This window comes from Heterodontus francisci, chromosome 12 (assembly GCF_036365525.1).
Source record: "Heterodontus francisci isolate sHetFra1 chromosome 12, sHetFra1.hap1, whole genome shotgun sequence".
Lineage (NCBI taxonomy): Eukaryota > Metazoa > Chordata > Chondrichthyes > Heterodontiformes > Heterodontidae > Heterodontus > Heterodontus francisci.
The window spans coordinates 99870515-99883820 of NC_090382.1; the positions used below are offsets into that span (position 1 = coordinate 99870515).

At 43.5% G+C, this 13306-nt stretch overlaps 1 long non-coding RNA gene across 1 annotated transcript in view; it reads right to left on the reverse strand.

Moving 5' to 3' along the window:
- Positions 1-13306, reverse strand: part of LOC137376015 (uncharacterized) — a 74554-nt gene that overhangs the window by 12658 nt on the left and 48590 nt on the right. The window contains exons 3-4 of the long non-coding RNA XR_010976120.1: positions 5483-5694; positions 4059-4137 (exon numbers count right to left, since the gene is read on the reverse strand). This is a non-coding gene — a long non-coding RNA (uncharacterized lncRNA). The remainder of the gene's footprint in view (positions 1-4058; positions 4138-5482; positions 5695-13306) is intronic.

Sequence of the window (13306 nt, forward strand, 5' to 3'; positions counted from 1 at the left end):
TGAGGGAGGGAAGCAGTGAAGATATCTCAATGTGAAACTTTTTATTGTACTTGGGAGAGGGGTAGAGAACGCTGATTTTGAATGAGAGGTGAGAGGGTGGAACAAAATGAGATGCTCAAAGAGGAGAAAGTCCCAGAGGAGTAAAGGGTCAGGCCAAGGTGTGATCTGGTGATAAGTGCCACATCGCCACTGCGATGGTCTTGGGGGAAAGAAAGGGCATGCCAGGTACGAATAGGGTCTGGTTTGGTTGTGAGGCCCCTACTTGGTAACACGCAACAGCACCAATAACTTATATTTAAATAGTGCCCCTCACCTGTCTCAGAGATATTTACAAAGGGGAGGAAGCCAATTAGGAGGCAAGAAAAGGTGGAGGTAGGGTGGGATGAATGCATGGTCAGAGGTAGGTTTTAAGAGGCTTTTGAAGAATGACAAATGGAGTGGTTTAGGAAGGGAGTTCCATTGGGTAGAGGGAAAACAACAGAAACTTGTTCACCAAAGCTGGGGAAGAGGCAGCTGGTGGTGACAAATTAACTACAGTTGGATGATCAGAGCATGCATGCTGGGATATTCAAGCTCGCATGCAAGGCTGCTGCCCGATAAACAAAATTGGAAAATCCAGTGTAAGAGCTTGGCCAAAGAGGTGGATTTTAATAAAAACTGAAAGCGCTGGAAAATAATCAGCAGGTCTGGCAGCATCTATGGAGAGAGAAACAGAGTTAACGTTTCAGTTCTGTGACCTTTCATCAGATTTTAATGACTGTTTTAAAAAATGAGACGGAGGTGAAGAGACAAAGAGATATTAGGGAGGTAATTTCAGAGCGTAGGGCCTAGTTAGCTGAAGGCTTGAACATCAGTGCAGGGGCAAAGAGAGTTGAGTTGCACAAGAAGAGGAGGAATGCAGAATTATCAAAATTTGGAGGACTGGAGAAGGTTCCATAGGTGGGAAGGGAAAAGGCATGAACGGACTTAAACATGGGAATGAGAATTTTAAATCCGAGGGATTGGGGACTGATAACACATTGAGCAACAGGGGTGGTGGGCGCACTGGACTTGGTGCAGGATAGGTTACAGACAACAGAGTTTTGGATGAGCTGAAGTTTACAGAGGGTGGAGAATGGGAGCCCAGCCAAGACAGTATTTGAAAAGTCATGTCTGGAGTTGACAAAGGAATGGATGAGGGTTTCTGTAACAGATAGAGTGAGGCAGTTACAGAGGTGAAAGTAGTTTATATTTGTGATGGAGAGGATACAGGTTTGGAAGCTCACCTTTTTTTTATTCGTTCGGAGGGTGTGATTGTCACTGGCCAGGCCAGTATTTATTGCCCATCCCTAATTGTCCTGGTGAAGGTGGTGGTGAGCTGCCTTCTTGAAAACCGCTGCAGTCCATGTGGGTTAGGTACACCTATAGTGCTGTTTGGAAGGAAGTTCCAGATTTTGACCCAGCAACAGTAAAGGAACAGCGATATAGTTCCAAGTCAGTGTGGCTTGGAGGGGAACTTGCAGGTGGTGGTGTTTCCATGCATCTGCTGCCCTTGTCCTTTTAGGTGATAGAGGTAGCAGGTTTGGAAGGTCTAAAGCTCTAAGGAGTCTTGGTGCGTTGCTGCAGTGCATCTTATAGATGGTACATACTGCTGCCACTGGGCGTCGGTGGTGGAGGGACTGAATGTTTGTGGATGTGGTGCCAGTCAAGCAGGCTGCTTTGTCCTGGATGGTGTCGAGCTTCTTGAGTGTTGTTGGAGCTGCACCCATCCAGGCAAGTGGAGAGTATTCCATCATACTCCTGACTTGTGACTTGTAGTTGGTGGACAGGCTTTGGGGAGTCAGGAGGTGAGTTGCTCGCTGCAGAATTCCCAGCCTCTAACCTGCTCTTGTAGCCACGGTATTTATATGACTACTCCAGTTCAGTTTGTGGTCAATGGTAGCCCCTAGGATGTTGATAGAGGGGGATTCAGTGATGGTAATGCTGTTGAATGTCAAGGGGAGATGGTTAGATTCGCTCTTGTTGGAGATGGTCATTGCCTGGCACTTGTGTGGCACAAATGTTACTTGTCATTCATCAGCCCAAGCTTGGATATTATCCAGGTCTTGCTGCATTTCTACACGGACTGCTTCAGTATATGAGGAGACGCGAATGGTGCTGAACATTGTGCAATCATCAGCGAACATCCCCACTTCTATGATTGAAGGAAGGTCATAGATGAAGCAGCTGAAGATGGTTGGGCCTAAGACACTACCCTGAGGAACTCCTGCAGTAATGTCCTAGAACTGAGATGATTGACCTCCAACAACCACAACCATTTTATATAATAATATAATAACCTCAACCATCATCCTTTGTGCTAGGTATGACTCCAACCAACGGAGAATTTTCCCCTGATTCCCATTGACTCCAGTTTTGCTAGGGCTCCTTTATCCCATACTCGGTCACATGCTGCCTTGATGTCAAGGGCAGTCACTCTCACCTCATCTCTGGAGTTCAGCTCTTTTGTCCATGTTTGAACCAAGGCTGTAATGAGGTCTGGAGCTGGGTGATCCTGGCAGAACACAAATTGAGCGTCACTGAGCAGGTTATTGCTAAGCAAGTGTCACTTGATAGCCCTGTTGATGACACCTTCTATCGCTTTACTGATGATCGAGAGTAGACTGATGGGGTGGTAATTGGCTGGGTTGGACTTGTCCTGCTTTGTGTGTACAGGACATACCTAGGCAATTTTCCACATTGCCGGGTAGATGCCAGTGTTATAGCTGTACTGGAACAGCTTGGCTAGGGGCGTGGCAAGTTCTGGAGCACAGGTCTTCAGTACTATTGCTGGAATGCTGTCAGGGCCCATAGCCTTTGCAGTATCCAGTACCTTCAGTCGTTTCTTGATATCATATGTAGTGAATCGAATTGGTTGAAGACTGGCATCTTTGATGCTGGGGACTTCAGGAGGAGGTCGAGATGGATCATCAACTTGGCCTTGGGGTCAAATAGAATTCCACGTCTATAAGGCTAAGACACGATGGGTTTGGTCTTCCCAATATTTAATTGCAGCTTACCCAGAAAGCAACACGAAGACGAGGAAGAGAAGATGATCAAGGACAGATTATTAGTGGACTCCAGAAGTGATCGTGCAGGGTGGGAAGAGAATCCATTGCTGGATGCTTTTGTTATGATTGGATAGGTAAAAAATGGAAAGATTCAAGGGCAGTAACACTCAGCTCTACAATAGAAAGATTCAAAGATGGAGTTGCCGCAAAAGCGGACACAGATTTGGGAGCGACAGCACGGACAAAGATTTAGTAGAGGAAGGCAGGTTGGAGATGGTACGATAGTTTACAAGGGCAGAGGGGTCAATGCGGGGTTTTCAGGAGGAATGATGTTAGGAGGGGGCTTGAAAAGGACGGGAACAGCACCTGAGGAGACAGAACCATTTTCAATGTCAGCTGGCATGGGACCCAAGGGAAGTTGGGTGGTTAGCAGTTTAGTGGGAATAGGGTCAAGGGAACAGGAGATAAGGCTGATCAATAACATAAGCTTGGAGGGCATGAGGGAAAATAGAAGAAAAAATAGGGAACTACGCAGGTTCAGGGCTAGGGTAGAGGGGAGCCTTGGGGGAGGTTTGGTTTGGTTTGGTGGGCAAGGGGAAGCAGGGAAGCAGCAGAGGCAGCTGAATGGTAGGAATAAATCTTAGTGGCAAGAGAATTCCATGAGCTCCTCACATTTGATGGAGGTGAGGGTGGAGGGGGGAAGGGAGAGTGGTTTGAGGAAACACTTGGTAGTGGATAAAAGAAGCTCTCTGTGGTGATCCTGCACTGATGAGCAGTTTTGACAGAAGAGAGCAAGGACCGACAGTATTTGAGCCAGATTTGGCAATGGATGGATAAATCAGTAGTATGCCAGATGTGCTCATGTCTGCACCCCCTGGACGTGAGGAAATGAAGGTGATGGCCTCACCAGGGTGAATGACCAGGGATGATCATAGTGTGAGGGAGCTGAGTCAACAACAATGATGACACATACACCAAAGCTGCATCAGTGATCGTGCAGTTTCAACTGTGGGTGTTCATTGGACTTACTTGTACTTTCAGACTCATTGACTTGTCTATGCCAGTTTTCCACTTAACATTATCGGCACTTACGATTAAAGAGATAATGCTAAAAAAAAGAAAAATAGGAAAACAAATGTAAAATTAATCATCACATTTGATACTTAGAAGGGGAACTAATAGTGAAACTCTTATTTAAGTGAATATAGTGAATTTATTTTATACGTAAATATTTGTGAGGAGGAAAACATATACTGGAATTTGTGTATAAGCAAATCCCTACTTAAAGATTTGTAACCATTTCACTTTCTATCCTTTTCTCCTCTGCTCTAGACATAGGCTCTGTTGAAGTATATGCAATGAGCAAGGAATCAATACCTATAAGAGTAGAGCAGTGGTTCCCCTCCAGTACCTCTCCCAAGTGGCCACATTTATGTCCAACGATGAGAGTCAACCACAGTGGGAGGGGACACCGAATGCAGTTCTGCCCTTGCCCAATATTCATAGACATGTACTTCCAGCAAAGATTGGCCCCAGGTACCAGAGCCAATTTTTTTGCTGTGTAAGCCAAGGGCATCATGGCCAGAGATTTGCTAGCATTTGATTTACAGGAGAAGTATATTTTGTTGAGTTAAACCACAATCCTAACTGTTACTACATATGTCTCTAAGTCTCCCCTCTTATCACTGTTGGTTGGAGGAACCCTGGAGCACAATTCTTGTGGAGAACTGTCCTGTATATAGATACAGCTGCCTTACTTTTGCTCATTCATAACAACATTTTAAAAAAAGGCAACTTTGTGAGCATCAGATGTGCAAGAAGTGATCTTATTCTGAGAATCCCAAGATGTCTCTCCAAACTGCACAGCAAATAGGTGTCACTGTGAAAACATGTGATATGGCTGGGATTTAGCAGTAGTATTGACAGTGAAGCTGTCAGCATTCACCCTCCTTACTCCTCTGAAACTGACAGTAACTTCTGGAGTCCACACAAGGGTAGTTAAACACAGAAATCCAGAAGTTGCTGTCAGTGATTCTCCATAGAGTGTGCTGTTAAAGTACTGCCAGACTGCAATCAAGTAGAAATCACTGAACTGATGAGAACTTGTCCTGTTACTCTCACAGTAAAAACCCTTGGAAAAGTTACACCTTGTTGAATGAGGTATAATTGGGTATTTAACAGCATACTAAGTTCACAATTACTGCTGAAAATCCTCTCTAGCCCTGGAAAAAATAATTTTGTATTTGTAGAATCTCAAATTTCTACATTATGAATGAAAAAAATTGCACATATTTCTTAAATAATATATTTTTTAAAAGTTAATGATATTTCAGCATCTACCTTAATCCCATGTGGGGGGGGGGGGGGGGGGGGGGGGTGGAGGGGTGACCCAACCATTTATTTCATTATTTGTAAAATTTAATTAAAACTGAAGGATAATCAGTGAATTTTACTTGCTGGTTTGATGACTGTGAGAATGCTTCAATGAGATTGGCTGCTTATCCTGCTGAGCGACTGTTTCTGGAGGCCTGCAGATCCCCTTGACTTAGCACCAGATTCAAACTAACATCAGGAAACGGGAAATCCACACCATAGAATGTGCTAGATCTTGTGAGCAGCGATGACTTCATCTTTCACCTCGAAATCTGGGCCCAAGTTAGCTTCCCTTCAAAAAAAATCACTGTTCAATTAGCTGAAAGAATATGGGCAGGCTGAGCATGGCCCAGACAGGCATACCCTTGTTTAATTTGTATATTTAAAAGACCCACTGACCTGCTTAACCTCTCTTCAACATATCTTATCAGCCATATTTCTCCATTGTGCAGCTCAGTTGGATTTCCCTTGCATGGTTCCACAGTTATCAATGTGATCATAGCCCAAGCATGTCTAGCAATGACTTCACTTCCCACCCTCTACTGTCATCTCAGGAACCTCCCTCCTCTTCCTCTTGTAGAGATACTCGTTGAATGTACAATAACCTCCCCAGGTTGAACCAGGAAAACTGATGTTTTCAGTCCCCTACAAACTCCATAAGCTTAACTGGTCCAGCCCCATATACTCTTCATCACAAAGAATGCACATTTCTATATCCGCAACTTTGCCCACCTCCACTCCATCTTAGCCAATCTACTTCCAATTTGCCATCTCCCGACTCAATTATTCCAACATTTTCCTCATCCTTTACCATCCTTAAACTTCAACTCATACAAAACATTGCAGCCCATATCCAATCTCAACCCAAGTCCACTTGCTAATCAACCCGGGCCTCATTCATAGCAACAAAGGAGGCCGTTCGGCTCATCGTGTCTGTGCCAGCTCTTTGAAAGAGCTGTCCAATTAGTCCCACTCCTCCATTTTTCCTCCATAGCCCTGATTTTTTTTACTTTTCAATTATACATCCAATTCCCTTTTAAAAGTTGCGCCTGAATTAAATTCCACCACCTTTTCAGTCAACAACAACAACTTGTATTTATATAGCACCTTTAACATAATAAAACTTCTCAAGATACTTCATAGGAGCACAATAAAGCAAAATTTGACACCGAGTCACATATGAAGATATTAGGGTAGATGACCAAACGCTTGGTCAAAGAGACAGGTTTTAAGGAGCATCATAAAGGAGAAAAGCGAGTTAGAGAGACAGAGAGGTGTAGGAGGGAATTCCAGAGCTTAGAGCCTTGGCAGCTAAAGATACGGCCACCAGTAGTGGAATGATTAAAATTCGGGATGCTCAAAAGGCCGGAATTGGAGGAGCGTTGATATCTCGAAAGGTTGTGGGCCTGGAATTACAGAGATAGGGAGGGGCGAGGCCATGGAAGGATTTGAAAACAAGGATGAGAACTACAAAATCATGCATCAGTAGCACAGTGGTAATGAGTGAAAGAGACCGGACATTGGAGCAGAGTTTTGGTTTTGGAAAGAGACCTCAGGTTTTCTTGGGGTCAAATATGACACCAAGGTTGCAAGCAGTCTGGTTCAGAAGTTGCCAGTGAGAGGGATGGAGTTGGTGGCTAGGGAATAGAGTTTGTGGCGAGGCCTGAAGAAAATGGCTTTGGTCTTCCCAATATTTAATTGGAGGAAATTTATGTACTGTACGTTGGACAAGCAATTTGATAATTTCACAGAATCACAGAACTGTTACAGTGCGGAAGGAGGCCATTCGGCCCATTGAGTCTGCACTGGCTCTCTGAAAGAGCAATTCCCTCAGTTCCATTCCCATGCCTTCTCCCTGTAACCATGCACATTCTTCCTTCCTTTATATAACTGTATAATTCCCTTTTGAATGCTTTAGATAAATCTGCCTCCACCAATTTCTCAGGCAGTGCATTCCAGACCTTAACCATTCGCGTGTGAAAAAGTTTTTCCTCATGTCACTTTTGCTTCTGTTACCCTGTGCCCCCTCATTCTCAATGCTTTCATGAGTGGGAACAGTTTCTCTCTATCTAATCTGTCCAGACTCCTCATGATTTTGAATATCTCTATCAAATCATCTCTCAGCCTTCTCTTCTCCAAGGAAAACAGTCCTAACTTCTCCAATCGACCTTCATAACTGAAATTCCTCATCCCTAGAACCATTCTCATGAATCTTTTCTGTACTCTCTCCAATGCCCTCACATCTTTCCTATTCTCCAAGGAAATTAGTGCCTAAAGTGTAGCGCCCAGAACTGGATTCAATACTCCAGCTGAAGCCGAACTAGTGCCTTATACAAATTCAACATAACTTCCTTGCTCTTGTACTCTATGCCCCTATTAATAAAGCCCAGGATACTGCTGCTTTATTAACTGATCTCTCAACCTGTTCTGCCATCTTCAATGACTTATGCACATATACACCCAGGACCCTCTGCTCCTGCACCCCCTTTAGAATTGTACCCCTTATTTGATATTGTCTCTCCATGTTCTTCCTACCAAAATGAATCACTTTACATTTATCTGCATTGAACTTCATCTGCCACCTATCTGCCCATTCCACCAACTTGTCTATGTCCTTTTGGAGTTCTACAGTATCCTCCTCACAGTTCACAATGCTTCCAAGTTTCGTATCATTTGCAAACTTTGCAATTGTGCCCTGTACATCAAGGTCTAGGTCATTAATATATATCAGGAAAAGCAAGGATCCCAACACTGATCCCTGGGGAACTCCACTACAAACATTCCTCCAGTTCGGAAAACATCCATTAACCACTACTCTTTGTTTCCTGTCACTCAGCCAATTTCGTACCCATGTTGCTACCGTCCTTTTATTCCATGAGCTACACGTTTTCCCACAAATTTGTTGTGTGGCACTGTATCAAACACCTTTTAAAAGTCCATGTACACCACATCAACTGCATTGCCCTCATCAATCCTCTCTGTTACTTCCTCAAAAAACTCCAGCAAGTTAGTTAAACATGATTTTCCCTTAAGAAATCCATGCTGGCTTTCCTTAATTAACCTGCATTTGTCCATGTGACTATTAATTTTGTCCCGAATTATTTTTTCTCGAAGTTTCCCCGCCACCAAAGTTAAACTGACTGGCCTGTAGTTGCTGGACTTATCTTTAACCCTTTTTTGAACAAGGGTATACCATTTACAATTCTCCAATCTTCTGGCACCACACCCGAGTCTAAGGAAGACTGAAGAATTATGGCCAGTGCCTCCATGATTTCCACCCTCACTTCCCTCAGTATCCTTGGATGCATCTCATCCAGTTCTGGTGCTTTATCCACTTTAAGTTCTGACAGTCTATCTAATACGTCCTCGTTATCAATTTTAAACCCTTCTAATGACTGAATTTCCTCCTCTTTTACCATTGCCTGGATTGCATCTTCTTCCTTGGTAAAGACAGACGCAAAGTATTCATTTAATACCTCTGCCTCCATGTGTAAATCTCCTTTCTGGTCCCTAATCGGCCCGACGACTCCTTTTACCATCCTTTTACTATTTATATATCGATAGAAAACTTTGAAATTTCCTTTAATGTTAGATTTAGAAACAGTGGGGAGGTTGAGAGAGTGGGTAGTGAGGTACAGATGGGTGTCATTAGCGTACATGTGGAAACTGATGCAGTGTTTTCAGATGGTATCACAAAGGGGCAGCATGTAGATGAGAAATAGGAGGGGGCCAAGGATAGATCCTTGGGGCCACCAGACGTAACAGTGCAAGAGTGGGAACAGAAGCCATTGCAAATGATTCTCTGACTACAATTAGATAGATAAGAGTGCGTTATGACCAGATGAGAAAGGTATCTAGGGGTCTGTTACTGTCTTCACCGGGTCTTGTTACAGGGTTTAATTTTAAACACACTGTGTTTTGAGCTCCCCCTTTGTGAATTCTTGTTCACAGCTTTCCAATTATAATGCAAAGAAATGAACACAAACAGGCTTTCTTTGGTTTAAAGGAGAAAAGTGAAATTTATTAAACTGACTTAAACTCTAATATGGTTCACGCCTACCCATACACGATGCACCCATGCTAGCATGCACACGCGATATACACATGCAGATAGGGACAGAAAAGAGAAGAAGAAAAGATAAAGTGTAACAATTTGAGGCAATATCTTGTTACTGTGCTTCGAGCTCACTGTAGTCCTTGATTGAAGATATGGTCTTGCGTTTCAGTATTCTTTTTAAACCTGGTTCATGTAGAAGACTTTTCTCTCTTTGAGTTTATGTGTCTTTAATGGCTTCCGAAGCTGGTGAGACCGAGATGAGGGTAGACAGGAGGGGAAGTAATTCTTGCTTCAGTTCCAGGAGCACATGGCGCTCAGAGTTCAAATTCTGTTTTTCCAGTTTAAAACTCCCCTAGTTGGCCAGCAGGTGGTCATGTGACCGGCTGGCTTGACCAGGTCTGTTCAGTGCATTGGGGCGGGGACTGATTCCTTTGTTTCAATACTGTCTGGTACTATGCAAATGTCCTTCCAGCCAGAGACTTGCAATTTTAGGTTTTGATGTTCATGTGGCAAAATTATGTATGCCTCAGTCTTGGCAGGTGGGGGTTTGCCTGACAAGTGGAACCAAATGAGTGCAGTCCCACCCAATTTTTTTTTCTTCTTTTTATGAGATGTGGGCATCACCAGCAAGGTCAGCATTAGTTGCCCATCTCTAATTGCCTGTGACAACTGAATGGCTTGTTAGGCTATTTTAGAGGGCAGTTAAGAGCCAACTATATTGCTGTGGGTCTGGAGGCACATGTAGGCCAGACCAGGTAAGGACAGCAGATTTTCTTCCATAAAGGACATGAGTGAACTGGATGGGTTTTTCCAACAATTTGGTGATAGTTTCATGGCACCATGACTGAGGCTAGATTTAATTAATTGAATTTATGAATTAATTGAATTTAAATTCCACCAGCTACCATGGTAGGATTAGAACCTGTGGCCCATAGGGCATTAGCCAGGGCCTCTGGATTACTAGTTCAGTGATATTACCACTACGTCACCACCTCCTTGATTGGAAGGTCTCAATCTTAGTGACAATGAAGTCCATGAGTTCCTTGTACTGGTTATTGGAGGTGAGGGTGGTGGAGAGAAAAGAAGCTGACGGTTATCTTTGCATTCAGGATGATCCTGGAATAGTGAGCAGTTTTGGCTGACGAGACAGGACCCTCTTGTGTAACTCAATCCCTTGCATCTCACTATTGATGACTATGCTTTCAGCTTCCACATTCTGGAACTCTCTTCCTAAACCTTACCACCTCCCTCCTCTCTTTTAAGACTTTCTGTAGCACCTACTTATTTGACTAAGCTCTTGGTCCTCTTTCCTAATGTATTCTTTCTTTGGCTTCGCATCTGTATTTCCTTACACTTATTTGTTTTTTTATTTAGAGATACAGCACTGTAACAAGCCCTTCGCCCACCGAGTCTGTGCCGACCAACAACCACCCATTTTTATGCTAATCCTACATTAATCCCATATTCCCTGCCACATCCCCACCATTCTCCTACCACCTACCTACACTAGGGGCAATTTACAATAGCCAATTTACCTATCAACCTGCAAGTCTTTGGCTGTGGGAGGAAACCGGAGCACTTGGCGGAAACCCACGCGGTCACAAGGAGAACTTGCAAACTCCGCACAGGCAGTACCCAGAACTGAACCCGGGTGGCTGGAGCTGTGAGGCTAACCACTTGCACCACTGTGCCGCTCCACTTCCGTGAAATACCTTGGGACATTTTTCTACATTAAAGATGGTACATGAATTTGATACCATAGTAGTTGTAAATTTCAGAACTCAAGCTCTGACCTCACCTGCTGCCCTGCCTCCTGTCTGGTTTTCCAACTTGACAAAGCGGTCACACTACTAAAGAGAAAGAATAGGAAAGTAACATTGAGTCATAGAATCATAGAATGGTTACAGCACAGAAGGAGGCCATTCAGCCCATTGTGTCCATGCCAGTTCTCTGTAAGAGCTAGTCCCACTCCCCTGCATTTTCCACATAGCCGTGCAATTGTTTTCTTTTCAGATAATTCTCACATTCCCTTTTGAAAGTCACAATTGACTCTGCCTCCACCACACTCTCAGGCAGTGCATTCCAGGTCCTAACCATTCGATGCATAAATAGGTTCTTCCTCATGTCACCTCTGGTTCTTTTGCCAAGCACCTTAAATCGATGTTGTTTGGTTTTTGACCCTTCTGCCAATGGGAACAGTTGCTCTCTATCTACTCTGTCTAGACCCCTCATGATTTTGAGCACCTCTATCAAATCTCCTCTTAACCTTGTCTTCTCCAAGGTGAACAGCCCTAGCTTCACCAATCTATCCTCGTAACTGAAGTCTCTCATCTCCGGAACCATCCGCGTAAATCCTTCTTTGCACCTTCTACTATGCCTTCACATTCTTCCTAAAATGTGGTTCCCAAAATTGGTTCGCAATACTCTGGTTAAAGCTGAACCAGTGTTTTATAAAGGTTCATGTGCACTATTTGGCAGCATTTGGAAAGTGGAAACATTTTTTCCACAAAATATTGCTCATTTAAATCTGGGCACAGTATTAGCTACTTTGGAAAGAAATGCCCATTTTGAATGAAGACGGCATCTAAAATAACAACAAACATTTATATTTAAATCTAATCACATTTAATCCCTCATTCTGCAAACAAATTTTGATTAAATGACACAAAATACTCTCCACAATAAAATGCAGGTCATGATTTTCCCAAATGTTTTGACGATGTTAGGGATTGAAGTTCTAACCCACACTGCTCAGTTTGGGCAAAAATCTCCCTCACTACTTAGTCAACATATGTGCTCAAATCCCTGGAGTGAGGCTTGAACCCATGACTTTCCGACTCAGAGGTGAGAGAGCTACCACTGAGCCAAAATTAATACCCTGTTCAGCATGCCAACTGAACCAGGCAAAACAGACTAATGTACAGGAAAAAAACTGCTTATTATCTAGGAGTATTTGAACACTGGATCAGCACAACACAGTGTGATAGTAAATTACTGGAATGGGAATTTCATCAAATGGGGAAGTGGAAGTGTAAACTCTGGAATCTTCTGAGAAATAATTAGGTGTACAATGAGGGTTGTTTATGGTCTTTCTGACTAGATGAACTATAATGGGCTGAATGGCCTTTCTTGTCTGTAGTTATCTTGTGAATGAGAAAGATACTTGCCAACAGTTCAGACATTTCTTCAATTTTTTCCCCCTCCTTGTTTGACCACTTTAACAACCCCTGTAATGCAAATGCTAATCATGTCTGACGAAGCCAGTAACAACCTCTGATGGCAGATTTCCAAGGATCCTATTACTGCAGCTGTGCCGCTGTCAGAAAATGGCAATCATTGGATGATATCTTTCATTGAGGAAACTGGGCCATGAGTTAAGTAGGTCACAAACCAGGGAATGTCCAGAGCCAGATAACGAAAGTCACATTCGTGACTCTTAAACAACTGCATATACTGCAGTGCTCTGAAATCTTACCCGCCATGTACATGAAAGGAAAAAGAAAAACTTGCATCTTGTACTTTTCCCAACCTCAGGATGCCCCAAAGCACTTTACAGCCTAGGAAGTACTTCTGAAGTGTCGTCACTGTGGTCCTATAGGAAATGCGGCAAACAATTTGCATACAGCAAGCTCCCACAAACATCTATGTGATGACGATCAGAAAATCTCTGTTTTATTGCTGTTGGTTGAGGGATAAGTATTGGCCAGGGCAACAGGAGAACTCCCCTGCTTTTCTTTAAATAGTGCCATGGGATCATTTGTATCCATGTGAGAGGGCAGACGGGGCCTCGGTTTAATGTCTATTCCAAAAGCCAGCACCTCCGAAAGGGCAGCATTCTCTCAGCACT